General features: G+C 35.6%; 1 protein-coding gene across 3 annotated transcripts in view; it reads right to left on the bottom strand.

Moving 5' to 3' along the window:
- The window catches only part of NXPH1 (neurexophilin 1), a 633630-nt gene that overhangs the window by 150493 nt on the left and 467247 nt on the right, over nt 1–15890 (bottom strand). The window contains exon 7 of one of the 3 annotated variants that reach the window (XM_042918785.1): nt 6548–6659. The exons of the other annotated variants lie outside the window; for them this stretch is intronic. The gene's annotated coding sequence lies outside the window, so the exon portion shown is untranslated. Of the gene's footprint in view, nt 1–6547; nt 6660–15890 lie in introns of those variants that run through there. 3 annotated transcript variants of the gene reach the window in all.

The following is a 15890-nucleotide window of genomic DNA, read 5'->3' as shown; positions in this document are numbered from 1 at the left end:
AGAATCACAAGTACTGATCTGGGAAAGTCCCTGTTGTGTAATACCCACATGCCCAATCTCTGCTCCACCTCCCTTCCCTCTCCCTTTCTACTTACTTCACCTGCCTGATACCTAAATATCACTGCTTTCAGAATTCCTGGCTAGGCATCCAAAAGTAGCCCCTAGGTCTATTTCGATTACCTTTCCCTCATTAATGCCATTTTAATGGGAGGGTCCATTTTTATATTATTAGCTTTATTAAGCTAGGCATCCCAATCATTGTTTCCCTGGGATTTGAGGCCAGGTGAATTTTACAGTTAGATTTTTTTTACTTACCCAGCACACAGAAAGGGGAATCTCTATACCCAGCTTCTTGCTCTCAAAATCAATTACTAATCTATCCTTTCTTCAATTCTTTATCTTATTTTATTTTGCTGTTTATTTAAATTCCAAGCCCTACAAATCTTTTGAATTATGTCTTAGATGTAAGGAATTAGTGATTCATAAATACTATAATTCTGTTTTAATCAAAAGATTAGTTTTCAATAGAAAAACTAAAGTCAGTCAAAAGGCACTGTTTTTATCTCTAGATTCACTTTTAGTGCAACTGATGTCTGCCTGTGTCATTTAATAACCTAACAAAGAATTATTTCCATCTACTCAGAAATGTAGGCATGGAAGTCAACAGCAATGGTAACATAAATATCTCTAAGGATAGAAATGATCTATACCTGCACTGCCCAACATTAGTCACATGTGGTTATTAAACACTTATCAGGTGACTAATGCATCTAATCATTTCAATTAATTTAAATTTAAATAGCCACATTTGGCTTGTGGCTATCCTATTAGACATTGTTGAACTATAGACTAAAATGAGTATGAAAATATTTCCTAAAGTGTGATTAGGAGAGGAAAACAATGCATACTCTCTTAGTCTTGCAGTGTGCATTAGGAGAATAAAAGTCCTGAGAAGGCCTACAGAAGACAAACTGATTTCATTGTTCATGCCATCACTTACCAAATATATTCAGCCATGGTGACCACCTATATGAGTTACTACCTCCTGGAACTTTTGTTTGGGGGAACAGATGTTGGACAATGCAACTATGGAAGTTGAATTTAATAAATTAGTAACATTTTGTGACAAAACAGTTAAGTTCAGAAATATGTCTAAAAAGTAACAAATGAGGTGGAACATGGGCTTTGACCTGAGACTGTTTGGGCTCAAATTCTAGTGCCATCACTTTCTGGATGTGTCACTTTGGCCAATTTGCCTAAACACTCAGCTTCCTCATCTATAAATGTAAAGGAAGATGAGTATCGATTTGACAGGATTAATTTGAAAATAAATGTTGTAGGGGCGCCTGGGTGGCTCAGTCAGTTAAGTGTCCGACTTCAGCTCAGGTCATGATCTCTCAGTTCATGAGTTACAGCCCCGCGTCATGCTCTGTGCTGACAGCTCAGAGCCCGGAGCCTGCTTCAGATTCTGTGTCTTCCTCTCTCAACCCCTCCCCTGCTCATGCTCTATCTCTCTCTGTCAAAAATAAATAAATGTTAAAAAAAATTTTAGTAAAAAAAAGAAAATAAATGTTGTAACTTACAAATTACTTGGAACTAATCCTGGCATATTAAAGTTCTCAATAAACACTGGCCATTATGATAATCTGCTATTCTTTGGCAAGGTTTATTTATCATTCATTATGGTGGTATCAACATGATGATATCAAAATCAAAGAGCAGCGTCCTAATTCACTCCACTTTTGCCATAAACATTTGAATTAGGTGAAGAACCAGAATCTTAAATGTTGAAAGAGAAAACTTAAATGACTTCTGACACAGAAATGTTATGGAGAAAGTTAAGAAATTTCTCCTACAGAAGTCTTTAAAATGAGACCAACCAGAGACTGACTTACTAGGTCCTCTTACCTGGTCTCTTACATTGTAAAGACACATATAGCAGCTATGTCTATTTGAGTAGAAAAAAACAGAGTAAACAAAGAAATAATTCATCTGCATGAGATACTATCTTTCCCTCTTCATCCACACATCAACTCTCACAAATGCTTTCTAAAAACTGGGAGTTTTGATTATAGGGAGATCCAGAGTTGTTCTTTATATTTTAAAATCATTTATTTTCACATGAATGATAGGTACACAATGACAAAAACCAAATAGCTATTTATTCTGATCAGTAAGTGATAGTGATTTTTAGCAGAAAGCCACATGACACACATGTAGATTTCATTAATACCATTCAGCTTGGAAGCTAGAATAATTATAGGTATTTTTTAAATTTTGTTTTGGTCTGGTACTTTGCCCATTCTACTGTTGAAATAACTGTCACCGTCTCAAGAGCCATTGCTTCTGAAACCACAGGGCAATGAAAATAAATAAGCATGTCTTTTGCAAATATTTGTATTTACTTAATTGTATTTATGAGATGCTACAGTTGCCTGCCTAAGAAACATCTTTATTAAATTCTCATAATTCAGTGATGTTAGGTGTTAGACCAACACACATTAATTGCTTTTTCTATCTTTCTAGATCTCAGAAAACTGATACTTGAAGGTACTGCTCCATAGAAGTGATTAAAAAAAAAAAAAAAACTATAACAAAGGAGACTCCTTTACAATAGCTCCTTTCTCAAGGCAAATATTCTCAATGCTAAGTCCATTTACAAAATCTCTTATTTTTTAAGTTTTAAAATTTGTTTAAAGTACAAAATTATGAACTTCTTAATGATAAAGTCTATGTATTTGCTTCCTTAAACATGCTCAGCTGCTTTTAAGAAATAAGGAGCCTCTGAAATTAGAAAAAACTGGAGCCACACGAGCTTCTCAGTGCAGATACCTACAAAGACAACATATATACTCATCAATACCTGGACATTTAATAGAGCATTGGTTCTGGACAAATTTGAGAAGTATAAAAGTTCATTAGTGAGAGTTGCCTGATTTTTTGTTTAATACAAAACCTCGATGCTTTCTCCTCTGACTCAGTGTTTTATGGCTACTTTTCACCCCCCTAAGGTTTCTAGCTCCCCCTCTTGGGCATTCAGCCTGCCTGGCAGTGGTAATTCTGCCAAGGGTCTAGTGAATCAGTTGAATTGATTGGTTTGTTTGGTGTAAGCAAAGCCTATGCAAGGTCATTCTGACAATCTAAGCCATCGTTGTGAGAAGGATAGCTAAAGTGCGTTCATTACCAGTTCACAAGTGTAAGGTAAGGTTATAAATAAGAAGACAAATCACAAAGACAGAATTCAGTAAAAAGGGGGTCTCTAAAGCTCTAAGGGACATGGTGCTAGATAGGCTAAGCATGCTATAATTAGGCTATTTCATTCATGCATTCATTTATCCACTAATTCAAAAGTGATGGTTAAACATCTCCTTTGCACTAGGAATTGGTGAATAACATTCACTAAGGGACAAAATACCTACATCTTTACAGAGTAACAATTAATTTAGGTAGTAAATTCAATCATAGTAATGGGAGAAGTTCAAATAATGCACAAGGCCTCCCTCACATATATTGGAAAATACAGAATCAAAGCTTCCAAGGTAAAACAGACCTTAGAGAGCATGTGGTTCATCATCCACACAGAGGAGAAAACTGCAAAAAGCTCAAACACCTTTCTTAAGTGCATGTAGCTGAGTCATTCATTGGTGAATCGTAATTAGGCCCCATGTCTCTTGACTCTCAGTCTAGGACTTTCTCCACTCTAAAATATTTTTTTGTAATCTTCTGTAAATAATGACCCTCTCCATCACCTTTGGACATTGAACTCAAAGAATGACTCAGATCAGACAAGGATAGAAGAGTTGTATCTTGACAGAACACCAAATGAGATATTGTTGGGTAGAGGAAACTTTGCTGTATCCTTAAATCATTTCATTTACCCAACTCCAACTGGGCAGAGAGCCAGCTCTGACTTTGTAGCTCTTGTTATCAGGATTTCCTCCAAGCAGCAGTACAGGAAGAAGAAAAGAAAAAAAAATACATCTGGAGTACTGCACTCTAGAACAGGGACCAGCAGACTTTTTCCACAAAGAAGCAGAGTGTATATTATAGACTTTGTAAACTAAATAGTCTGTGTCACATCTATTTAACACTGCTGTTGTAGCAGGAAAGCAGCCGCAGACCTAATAAGTGAACAAGAGCATGACTGTGTTCCAATAAAACTTTATTTATGGATACTGAAATTTCAGTTCCATCTAACACTCCCATGTCATGAAAGATTAGCCTTTTTGATTTTTCAACCATTTAAAAATGTAAAAAACAATTCTTAGCTCATAAGCCATACATAAACAGGTGGTGGACTTTAGTTTGTCAGCTTCTGCTCTTAGAGGAACATATAGATAATCTAACTGCAACACAAAATGTACATAAAAGAAAAAAACAAACTATTTTGAGTCCAGTAAATGCAACATTCACAAGGACATTGTTCTTTATAATCATAGCTGCCCCTCAGATATATTTCTTAAATTCTTTTTGAAAACATTTCCAGCCTTTATAATATATTACTATAAACTTCTTAATGCGAGAGGCTCTTTTCCTTTGTTTGCATCATGAGCTAAAAGCCCCACAACCACTATCCTTGTGTTTGAGCATGGCAAGTGCAGTTTCTACAGTCAAAAGCTGTGATTTTCCTCTGCCTACCCTTAGTCTAAATGGCATCCTATTATACCAATCAGAAGTGTAACAAAAAGTTTCAGTTCTTTCCAAATCTAAAGGAATGATCTGTGGCAAATACAAAATGCCCTTATAAAGCGAAGCAAGGTAATTTGAAAAAAAAAAATGTAATGAGTTTCAGGTTCATGAAATGTGATATTGACAACAGCAAAAATAAATTGCTCCTATTTAACTGCAGTCTAGCTCAGAAGAGATGAGCATAAGCCATGCTCCAACAATGCAGCTGATGCCGGACCCTGAGAGACACACTCTATTAAGACCAAAGTGCTATTAAGGAGACAGACTTACACTGTAAAGTTGGAAGGGGTGGAGGAGAGGAAGAAAGCCTCAATCTACACATCTCAGGGACTTGACAGCACTTGGCTTCTTATAAATCTGTCTAAGTAAAGTTATTAAGTGGCTGAGAAATGTACCATTGGCAGCCAACCTGGGACAACAATGGAAAATGGATAGCCAATAGACAAGACAGACAAGTAAAAGGACCAGGAAAGATGCTTGCTCACAGATTCTGAGAGGTAATAAACACTGCAAATGGGATTTGGGCTGCATCTCTCAGCACTAAGAAATAGCAGATTCTGAGTAGACTGCATAGCTGCATTATCACCCACTATTTCCTAAATATGGTTGGGAAAGAAGATCTGAATTCTATTGGAAAATGGTCTGGAATTTTCTAGTTATAATAAATGTGCTGAACGAAGTCAAAATAAAGACACCCTCCCCCAAAAAAGAAAGACTCAAGGAAAGTTCATTCTTCATGCATGCCAAGATAAAATTAAGAATAATAAAAGCAACACAGTATGTTTCACTTCCTAATTCCTGAAGCTTTACTACCCAAAACTGAAAAGATGATCAATAAAATCAATTAAGCAGAAAACTACTTGTTTAGTAATGTATAGAATAGACACCAGTTTTCTAATTTTACTTCTGCTATCACTTAATCTAAGTTACACTGAAATATCTTAACAAAGCATCCATTTAGGAAGTCATTTTAAATTTTGTAAAGTCTAAGGTGTCAAATACATGTGTGTATTGCCTTATGGGCTAGATCATTAGAAATGTTTGCATAAGGAAATTGCATCTATTGAACCTTACTTTGCAGGTCTTACAACAAATAAACTGAAGACATGATAAATAGAAGTGATACTCAGGAATTCAGGGTTCAAACCCTGACTCTATCACTAACTAGATGCAGAACTTTTAGCAACTCCATTTGCTTCTCAGTTTCTTGATCTTCAAAATGAAGAGATGATGATTTCTTTAAGAACACTTAAAACTGATATTCTGAGGCTTTATATTAAAGTGAATACTCTTTCCAAATGTTTGAAATATATAATTTAAGAACCGTATAGAACTCAGGGGTGCCTGGTGCCTCAGTCAGTTGGGTGTCTGACTTCAGCTCAGGTCATGATCTCCTGGTTTGTGGGTTCTGTGTTGACAGCTCAGAGCCTGGAGTCTGCTTCAGATTCTGTGTCTCCCTCTCTCTCTGACCCTCCCCTGCTCGTGCTCTCTGTCTCTCAAAAATAAATAAATGTAAAAAAAAAATTTTTTAAAGAACCGTATGAACTCAAAATTCAAAATATTTTTATTAAACGTAGAAAAAATATCACAATGCCAAGTATCTCTGGTTATTTTTATGTTTAAAGCAATTAGAAGTCTAGAATGGATGTTATTAGAAGGTATAAGGAGGGCCACATGTTATCCCACAAATGTGTTTTGATTGTCCTGAATCGTACAAACCAACAATGTGTTTTAAAATTTTAAATTAATTTTTCTCTCTTAAAAATATGGAGACCTCTTGAAAGAAAAAGATATCAGATCAGAAACATTAAGTCTTTATTTCTACACTGCAACAGTAAGCAAAGACACGGCTGTTCTCCTGAGATAGTAAATGAATTCTTTCATTCATCATCATCTTCACTCCTGTTGTCTCCAGATACTGCAGTCCAGTTTCAGCTGCCGTTTATCATCACATCTGCTCAGTCACTTTTCTTAAAGTACAGTTCAGGGAAAAATGAAATATTCGTTGGATTCATCTCTCTATCAAAATTTAAAAATAGAAGGTCTACCAAAAGGACTATGGTATTTAAGAAAACTAGAAGAATACATATAACTTCTGAGAAGTAAAGACTCTCACTCCTTAAATAATCTGCAAATTAAATGATACAGAAAGAATTCAACTTAGTCAATTAAGACCACAGAGCGTGCTTGGGATTCCTTCTCCCTCCCTCTCTCTCTCTCTCTCCCTTGCTCGCTATCTCTCGCTCTCAAAAACAAATAAATAAACATTTTTAAAAACTGAATGAGTTCTATAAATGTTCACATTTGTGTACTGCTTCTGGACAATGGCACAAACTTGTAAGTATCTTAGTAAGAATTCCCCTTCAACTGACCTAAGAGAAAGCCAATTCTCCTCTCAAAGGTAAAAGGCATCATTTGGAATTTATCTTTAAGTATGATTTGTAGGAGAGCTAATCCTGTGTGATGCTACCTTCATTTCTACTAAATAATCTGATCCTCACCCAGAGCAAAGTGTTACAATAATGGTAATAATAGTAATAGGAATAGTAACAAAAACAGCACATTAAAATAACATACCCATCCTTTAATAATTAATGTGCACCACACACAAACCTGGAAAATGCACACATTTTTGTCTTTGTTAATTGTCACAATTATCCAGTGAAATGTATTATTTTTATCATTTTATACCAAAAAAACTGAGGCCCAAGGAGATTAAAGAACTTCCAGTTTAGCAAGTAAGAGACAGATGAGGTTCAGTCACTGAGAAACCCAAATCCATGATCTTTTCTGCTTCCCTGAACATTGCTGGCTACAAAAGAAATGGACATCTTTACATGCCTAACCTAATAACAGGGAGAAAGGGAATAACAGCACTGGGGAGACTCAGGCTCATTAATTTCTATCCCCTCTCTCCCCTCTTTCACCCATGCTGCCTGAGTAACTGGTATCTCTAGGCTGTCAGATAAGGCAGTAACAAGCAGTCTGTCACAGAACACCCTTCTTGAGTGAAAAGTAACCAAAACTGTGAAAACCCTCCTTTTCACTTCATTTTAAAGTCCACATTCATTTTAAACCATTGAACTTTTTTCCCTCACTAGCAATACTGAAAAACACTAAGTAGCCCAGGAGTACCCAGATGAAAAGAAAATCCCAATCTTATCTAATTGCTTTATTTTATCCTCTTCTTTGATTTGTAATGCATTGCAATTTCATCTACAATTTGCACTCTCATTTTTACAGCAGATCAATTAAAGATAACTGGACAAATGCTTGATTATACTCTGAAATCCAATTTTAATATTACTTCCTGATGAGGCTAATCTTAGCGATGCAATCTCTCTCATTTTCCTTTTACTTCTTGGGATTTCCAAGTGTTATAAATCAACCAAGTAGTATATATAATACACACACAATTCTGTTTATCAGTTTGCTCTCATGAAAACTAAATAATAAAAAACAAAACTGGAAAAATTGAGTCACAAAACTAATATTCTAGTAACTCCCTGACATTAAATCAAACCTGAATTTATTATCAGACAAAAGCAAGCAAATTTACCAAATGAGTTTAGATAACTTAAACATCAAAGAAAAAAAGTCTTTCAAAATTTCCAGAAATATCTCAAAAGCAAGAAGAATATAAGCTAGTCTAATTAAGAAAAATCTGGTACCCTTTGATACACTTGTGCTGGTAACTCAGGGATTTCTGTTGTCCTAAGAAATAAGAGAAGATTAAGACAGAGAAGTTAGGAATAGGTGTATATAACTAAGATATGCTTCTAAATGCTGCATATGCATCATCGTCAAAACCCAAGTACACTTAGAACTATGTCCACATCAATACATCCATCCTGATAGACAATTTTGCAGCGTATTTTAAAACTCAATCTGTGTGCATCTTTTATCCAGAATTCAATATTTAGGGGTTTCTCTGGAGGAAATTCTCTGATACCCTCACAGAGATAAAATTCCAGGATGATCATTTTTTATTGACATTGATGTCAAATAAATAGGAGACTGGATAAATAAAATATGATACATTCTTATAATGGAACAAAAACTAGATTAAAATGATATTTCAGGGGCACTTGGGTGGCTCAGTCAGTGAGCATCAGACTTGATTTTGACTCATGTCACGATCCCAGGGTTGTGGTATACAGCCCCATGTCAGGCTCTGCACTGAATAAGGAACCTACTTGGGATTCTCTCTCTTCCCTTCTGCCTCTCTCCCCTGATTGTGCTCTGTGTCTCTCTCCTAAATAAATAAATAGCCTATATGTTAATAATATAAAACATATTAATATCATCTACTACAAGTATTAATTTGTTCCACATCACTTAGGAAAGGAAACCTTATATGCTCCAAATCATTCAGGCTCTATGTCCCCCACTTACCAATGAGGCAAAAGCCTTACTTTAATCATATCTTGTAGTGGGGCAACACACTTCCTAACAATGCATCCAAAGGCTTACAAGATTGAAACTGCTGTTCCTCCTTCTGCTATACCCAGCTCCCCTAGGGCTTGCTCTTTGCAGCCTGTGAGCCCTTGAGAACCTGGTGGTCTGAGAGGTCATGCAGAGCAAACCCAGAATCAGCCTATACTCTGCTCTCAAGGTGTGGATTCAGAGTAACCATAGCAACCTGAAGCCATCCCAGTCCCCACTTCCCAAACTCTGGGCAAACAGGCCAGTCTCTGAAATTTCCGCAGGGGCCAGTCTTCTCCTTTACCCACTTAGGGGGAAGATCCTTGGAAAAGACACCATCAGGTCCTGCACATTCTCTCTCATTGCTCTCTAAAGAACTTCTCTGTGCCTGAGGGTTTTGTGTTTGTTTTTTGTTTTGTTTCCTAGAACCAGAAATGCTTTTCTCCCGTATAAGAGTCTGAAAATTCCAGAGATTTAACACTGTCTTCTCACCAGAATAGGCTTCATTGAGCTCATTGGAGATGGTATATAAATACTCTGGCCCCTTCATCCCTCTGCAGAGGATGAGGAGATGATTTTAAGTCAGGTGTTTTGTATTAGTTCAAAGTTTCCTTACAGGGTTGAGCTCCAAGTGCCCTATGGGATCAGGCTGAGTAATGAACCATTTATTGGTCTCCTTCCTTTCCCTAATCACTTCTCTGCCTTCTTGTTTTTTTTTTTTTTTTTTTAACATTTATTTATTGATGTGAGAGAGAGACAGAGCATGAGTAGAGGAAGGGGCAGAGAGAGAGGGAGTGACAGTATCCGAAGCAGTCTCCAAGCTCTGAGCTGTCAGCACAGAGCCCAAGGTGGTGCTAGAACTCAGGAACTGTGAGATCATGCCTGGAGCTGAAGTCGGACATTTAACCAACTGAGCCATGCAGGTGCCCCATTCTCTGCCTAATTGTTATTTTCTGCTCTTCCCAAATGAACCTCTGATACTCAAATCCTTTTCTCGTTGTCTGCTTCTGGGATAACCTAAACTAACAATTTTCTTTTCCTTTTAAATCTGGGCACTTCAACCACTTCAACTTGAAAAACTAGCCTTTCTCAAAGGATGAAGACAAAGCAAATTCTCCTTGTGATCACAAAATACCAAGGTCCCCAAAGATCATCTGATGCAAGACAGCCTGCATTCAGCTACTTTTTTGGAAGGGGGAAGGAAATATACTTTACTTTTTACTTATTTTTTTCTGTTTTTCTCTAGCCATAGGGAGAATAACAAAAACAAACATCATATGGGAAACAAAACAAACAAAACTTCATATGGGAAAAATATTATTCTGTGTTATTCTTCCATAGTAGTAATATGATCCTATTATTCTTTTCACTGTATATGTGTGTGTGTGTGTGTATATATATATATATATATATATATATACACACACACACATAAAACATACATATATATATATATATATATACATATATATATATACATAAAACATAGACATGAGTGGATATGTTAGCCTTTTTTATGTGAAACAAATTACTCCATACTTTAGTGGCTTGAAATCATATTAATTCTCACAATTCTGGCCTGGGTTAATTTGTGTGATAACTGCACTCAGATATCAGACAGATATGAGAGGACCTATGGGCTGGACCTATTCATGCGTTGGTGGTTGGCAGGTTGTTTTTGAAAGATTTTCTCTAGAATGTATGACTAAGTGTAGAATTACCCAATTGCATGTTATCTGCACCCTCGATTATATTAGATATTGCTAAAGTGCTTTCCACTGAGGTTGTACCAATTTATATTTACAATGCATAGGAGAGCAACTGTTTTTTCACATGCTCATCAACATTTGAAACTGTCAGATTTTTTTACTGGACTTGAAACAGTATCTCACTGATGTCTTATTTCATTTTCCTGTTTTAAATTAAGAATACATATTTTTTTCATATTTATTGGACATACAGGCTTCCTTTTCTTTAGATTGTCTCTTCATATCTTTTGTCCATTTCTCTGTGGGCTTGCCTCTTGCTAAAATGCAAGAATCTTTATATATTCTGGGTCTTGCTGTTGTGGGGATCCCAAAAATTACACATTTCTTTTCCAGCCTCTGGTTTATCTTTTAAATTTGTGCACATGCCCTTTTGCTTGGGGGTGGGGGGGGGACAGGTTTGAGTGTAAATTATTCAATTTGCAATAAAACAAATTATCAATTTTTCTTTTTTTATTCCTTATTTCTATGTTGCTTTACATTTATTGAAGTTGGGTAATCTGAGGCATTAATTCTCCAAATGTGAGAATAGAGTTTGAGTCATGCTAGCATCAAAAGGTACTAAAAATCATTCCACAGTGTAACAAACACAACAAAATAATCATTGTTTCAGTTTTTATAATATCAATTGTATGTATGTTTTATTTTTCTTTCTGGATGTTATATAATCTTTGAAAATCACTTTTTTTTTCTGGGATAAGAGAGGGATTTGGTTGCAGTAAGACAGGCTAATTTTAAATCAAGGGACTTTTGCTAAGTGAAATAAGTCAGAGAAAGATGAATACCATGTGACTTCATTTGTATGGAATTTAAGAAACTAAACAAAGGGACAAAGAAAAAAAAAAATGACCAAAAAAAAAAAAAAAAAAAAAAAACCACCTCAAATACAGAGAACAAAGAGGAGGTTGCCAAAGGGGAGGTGGGTGGGAGGATGGGTGAAACAGATAAAGAGGATTAAGAGCACACTTATCCTGAGCACTGAGCAATGTTTAGAATTGCTGAATCATTATATTACACACCTGAAACTCACATAACCCCGTATGTTAATTAAAGTTCAGTAAATAAATCATAAAAGTACATTAAAAAATGAAAAAGGGACTTCTTCCTTTTTCTATAAAATCTTATAAATCAGACCTCTGTATTGACTCAACTCTAAAGGTTATAGAGTCAACTATCAAAGCTGGTTCCAAAGAGATATAAATAATTTCTTGTTAAATACCATTTGTAATTATAGAGCTAAAATAATCAAACATATCATGTGTCAAGATCTGTGCTGACTAGCAGCAGCAACATGATGGAATCCCCTGCCCTATGGCACCCTGCTGCCTGAGCTCAGTCGTGGGAAGGGAAAGATTTCCCTCTTAAAACACCTAGCATTTTCCTCAAAAAGCAGCAAGCAAGGAGAAATAAATTTTTTAAAGAGCAGAGAAAATAAATGAATAATTCTTTTTATTCCCTTACTCCAAATCATATAAATATCTTTGACATCCCAAAATCTAGGTGAAAATAATGAATGTGTAATAGCCTTAAAATGTTCATGCACTGGGGCACCTGGGTGGTTCAGTTGGTTGAGCATCCAACTCTTGTTTTCAGCTCAGGTCACAATCTCATGATTCATGAGATCAACTGAGACTTCCATCAGGCTCTGGGCTGACAGTGCCACAGCCTGCTTGGGATTCTCTCTCTCCCTCTCTGACCCTCCCTTGCTCGCACTTTCTGTCTTTCTCTCAAAATAAGTAACTTTGGCAGTCGGTTAAGCATCCAACTTCACTCAGGTCATGATCTCGCAGTTCATGAGTTGGAGCCCTACATCAGGCTCTTTGCTGACTGCTCAGAGCCTGGAGCCTACCTTGGAATCTGTGATTCCCTCTTTATACGCCACCCTCCCACCCCCCCCCACCCCCCAAACATGCTCTGTCTCTCTCTCTCTCTCAAAAAAAAATATTTAAAAAAGTTTTTTAATAATAAACAAATAAACAAACTTAAAAAAATGTTCATGCACTTATTTCTACCAGAAAGATATTCCATGAGAAAAATATGGCTAACAAACTTGGTATAAACTTTAATAGATAATAGATAATAGATACCTATCAAGTGATAATTTATATTTACTCTTGTAATGGTTACATGTATAGCCTAACTTTGGTGCTGGACTTTGAGATAACTCATGTGGAGCTCAGAATCTACACCCATTTTTGAAGGTCAGTCCTTTGCTCCCCTGTGTTGGGAGCATTCCACTTCATAATGTGATTTTTCTAGTGCAAATGAACAGATGACACATATGAAAATAGTCCAAGAACCCAAAGGAAAACTAGCAACTGAGAAACCCATGACAAAAATCTCCAAACTGAAAAAATATAAATAATCTATTTATTATGGAATGTTGGTTCTTATGATAATGAGAAGCAATAGGTAGAAATCAAACAATTTAATTACACAATTATTCAAGTTGCACTTATTTATTTCTCAAAACTTTATTAAACACCTACCACATGCTAGACACTGCTCTCATACTCAGCTAAGATTGTAAGGAGAACATGTACAGATCTCAGTGATATTTTGATGCTAAGAACTGACTCGGGGATTTTTTTTTTTTTCCAATGCTAATGAAAGAATCCTGTAAGTCAAATAATGCCAGGTTACTTATAGATTGTGGCTAATTTTATATCATCATCCTTGGTTTATTTTGTCCTATTCTTCACTCTTTAAACTACTTTCATTTATTTGAATATGAGTGGAATTTATATGCTCTAAATTTATATATTCATATGTGAACTATACATAAATTTATACACTTATATAAAAGCAATCATTATTTACTCTGAAACTCCTAAGATATTCAGATTAGCAATGATGAACAGTAAGAGATTACAACATGAAAAAACAATTTAATGCAGAAAAGGTATTATGCCCATGCCTTAGTATGTGTTCTCCCAGAAAGAGACTGCTAGACAAAGATTTTAGTTCAAGTAGTTTATTTTGGAAATGATCCCAAGAAAGGATGAGAAGGAAGGGAAGAAAACCATAAAGCAAGTAACCTCTGCAAGTGACAAAATCTCTATCTAGGAAACACCTCATATAGCTTCACCACCCAAGCTAGGGGTGAAGAAGGTGTGGTTGTTTATGTATTAACTCTCTCCCATAACAGGTTGAGGGCTGCTCCCAAAGTTTTATTAACTCTCTGCATTTTTGGTGTCCACAGAAGAGGTAAAAATGGAGGAGGTGAATGGGGTATTGATCTACACTTCTTCTCCTCTTCGTTATAAATTCTCTGAAGGTTCTGTTTGTAAACATAGTAGAAATAGGGAATTTGGAAATTGATATGAAGAATGGGTTCAAAAATATAAATCATTTTATAGATTTCTTAATATGAAGTTTATGCTTACGACAAACTTTGATATCTTGCCCTCCTACTGAGAAAAAAAAATGTTTCCATTTGACTCTTGAATGAGGAGTAGAAATTTACTAAGTGAGGTAGGAGGCAAAGAAAGTTTGGGGATAAGCATTTAAGCAGAGAAAACTGAATATACAGAAGCAAGCCTATATAAACATAAGGAAATGTTTGAAAAGTAGCAAAGTGTCCAGGACTGCTAAAGCACTGAATGCAACAGGAAAGATGGCATGGAGAAGTAGCCAGGAAACATTTCCCACAGACTTGCTTACACTATTCTAAGGTATTAACACCTATTCTAAAGGCAATGGGAGATGACTAAAAGATCTAAGTCAGAATTTAAGCATTTTTAAAATGGCTTCTAATGAAACATTGGAAGAAGAATGGAAGTAAAAAACGGGAAGCAGCAAACTGAAATCTGGAAATAATGGTGGTTTCCATGGACATTAACAAAGAGAGAAGAGGGAAGCCTGCGTGGCTCAGTCAGTTGAGCTTCCAACTTCAGCTCAGGTCATGACCTCACAGTTCATGATTTCAAGCCCCACATCGGGCTCTGTGCTGACAGCTTACAACCTGGAGCCCACTTTGAGTTCTGTGTCTCCCTCTCTCTCTGCCCCTCCCCTGCTCACACTGTTTCTATCTCTCAAAAATAAACTTATAATAATAAAAAAAAAGAGAGAAGAGAATATATGAATATATTTGAAAGATAATGGGAGGCAGAAAAGTGAAGAAGAAGAAGAAGAAGAAGAAGAAGAAGAAGAAGAAGAAGAAGAGAAATTTAAAAGAAAAAAAATCTTACAAATATTTGCTGTCACACACTGGATGAATAAAAGCAAATGGCAGAAGTGGTCAGGAGGTCAGTAGCTTCTCTGGTCTGCAAGAGACAATTCCTTATAGCTAATATTACATATTATGGTATTTTGTACATTAAATGTTTTAAATTATTATTTCTTCATTTAACTAAATTGAGGCATGTAATTCAATTACAAAATTGAAGGAGGGAGTGGTAAAGGGAATGAAATATTCATTAGAAAGCATTTCCCATCAACCACTTGTTCATGCTTAGATCAAACAGATCTAATAATTTCTTGTTAAATTCATCAGTTTTCATTAGAAGAGTAATTGTATTTGGTAAAAGGTAATGGTTACAGCGTGTTACACAATTAACACAGTGTGAAATGAACTAAAATATGTTCTCTATAGCTGATTTTCTGAAAAACTGAATACTGGGTTTAGGATATATAAATGTAAGATTTTTCTAAACACTCTATCATTTTGTTAAATCAAATCAAGTCTTATTTATGTTTCAATTGAAAACTAACACTAGCATTTAGACATTATAAAAATTGATAATGCTTTCACATAGTATTCAGGGCTAAGGGAACAAAATTTAACTTCTGTAAATGATCATGATGTCTGCATGAAAGACCGGAGGAAATAGCTTAAACCTCTGTTGGTAAATTTGCCTAACAGGTCAAAACTTAAAGTGTATATTTAACCCTGGAAACTCAGGTCTTTGCTTTCTATTTTAATATTTTTTTTCTAGTTGTAAAGTCAATGTGAAACTCATTTGAAAAATATGAAAAATACGAATAATACTGAGAAGAATATGTAGGAAT

This window comes from Panthera leo, chromosome A2, assembly GCF_018350215.1.
Source record: "Panthera leo isolate Ple1 chromosome A2, P.leo_Ple1_pat1.1, whole genome shotgun sequence".
Classification (NCBI taxonomy): Eukaryota; Metazoa; Chordata; class Mammalia; order Carnivora; family Felidae; genus Panthera; species Panthera leo.
Note: the sequence above shows the minus strand (reverse complement) of the source record. Positions and strands in the feature narration are given on the sequence as shown.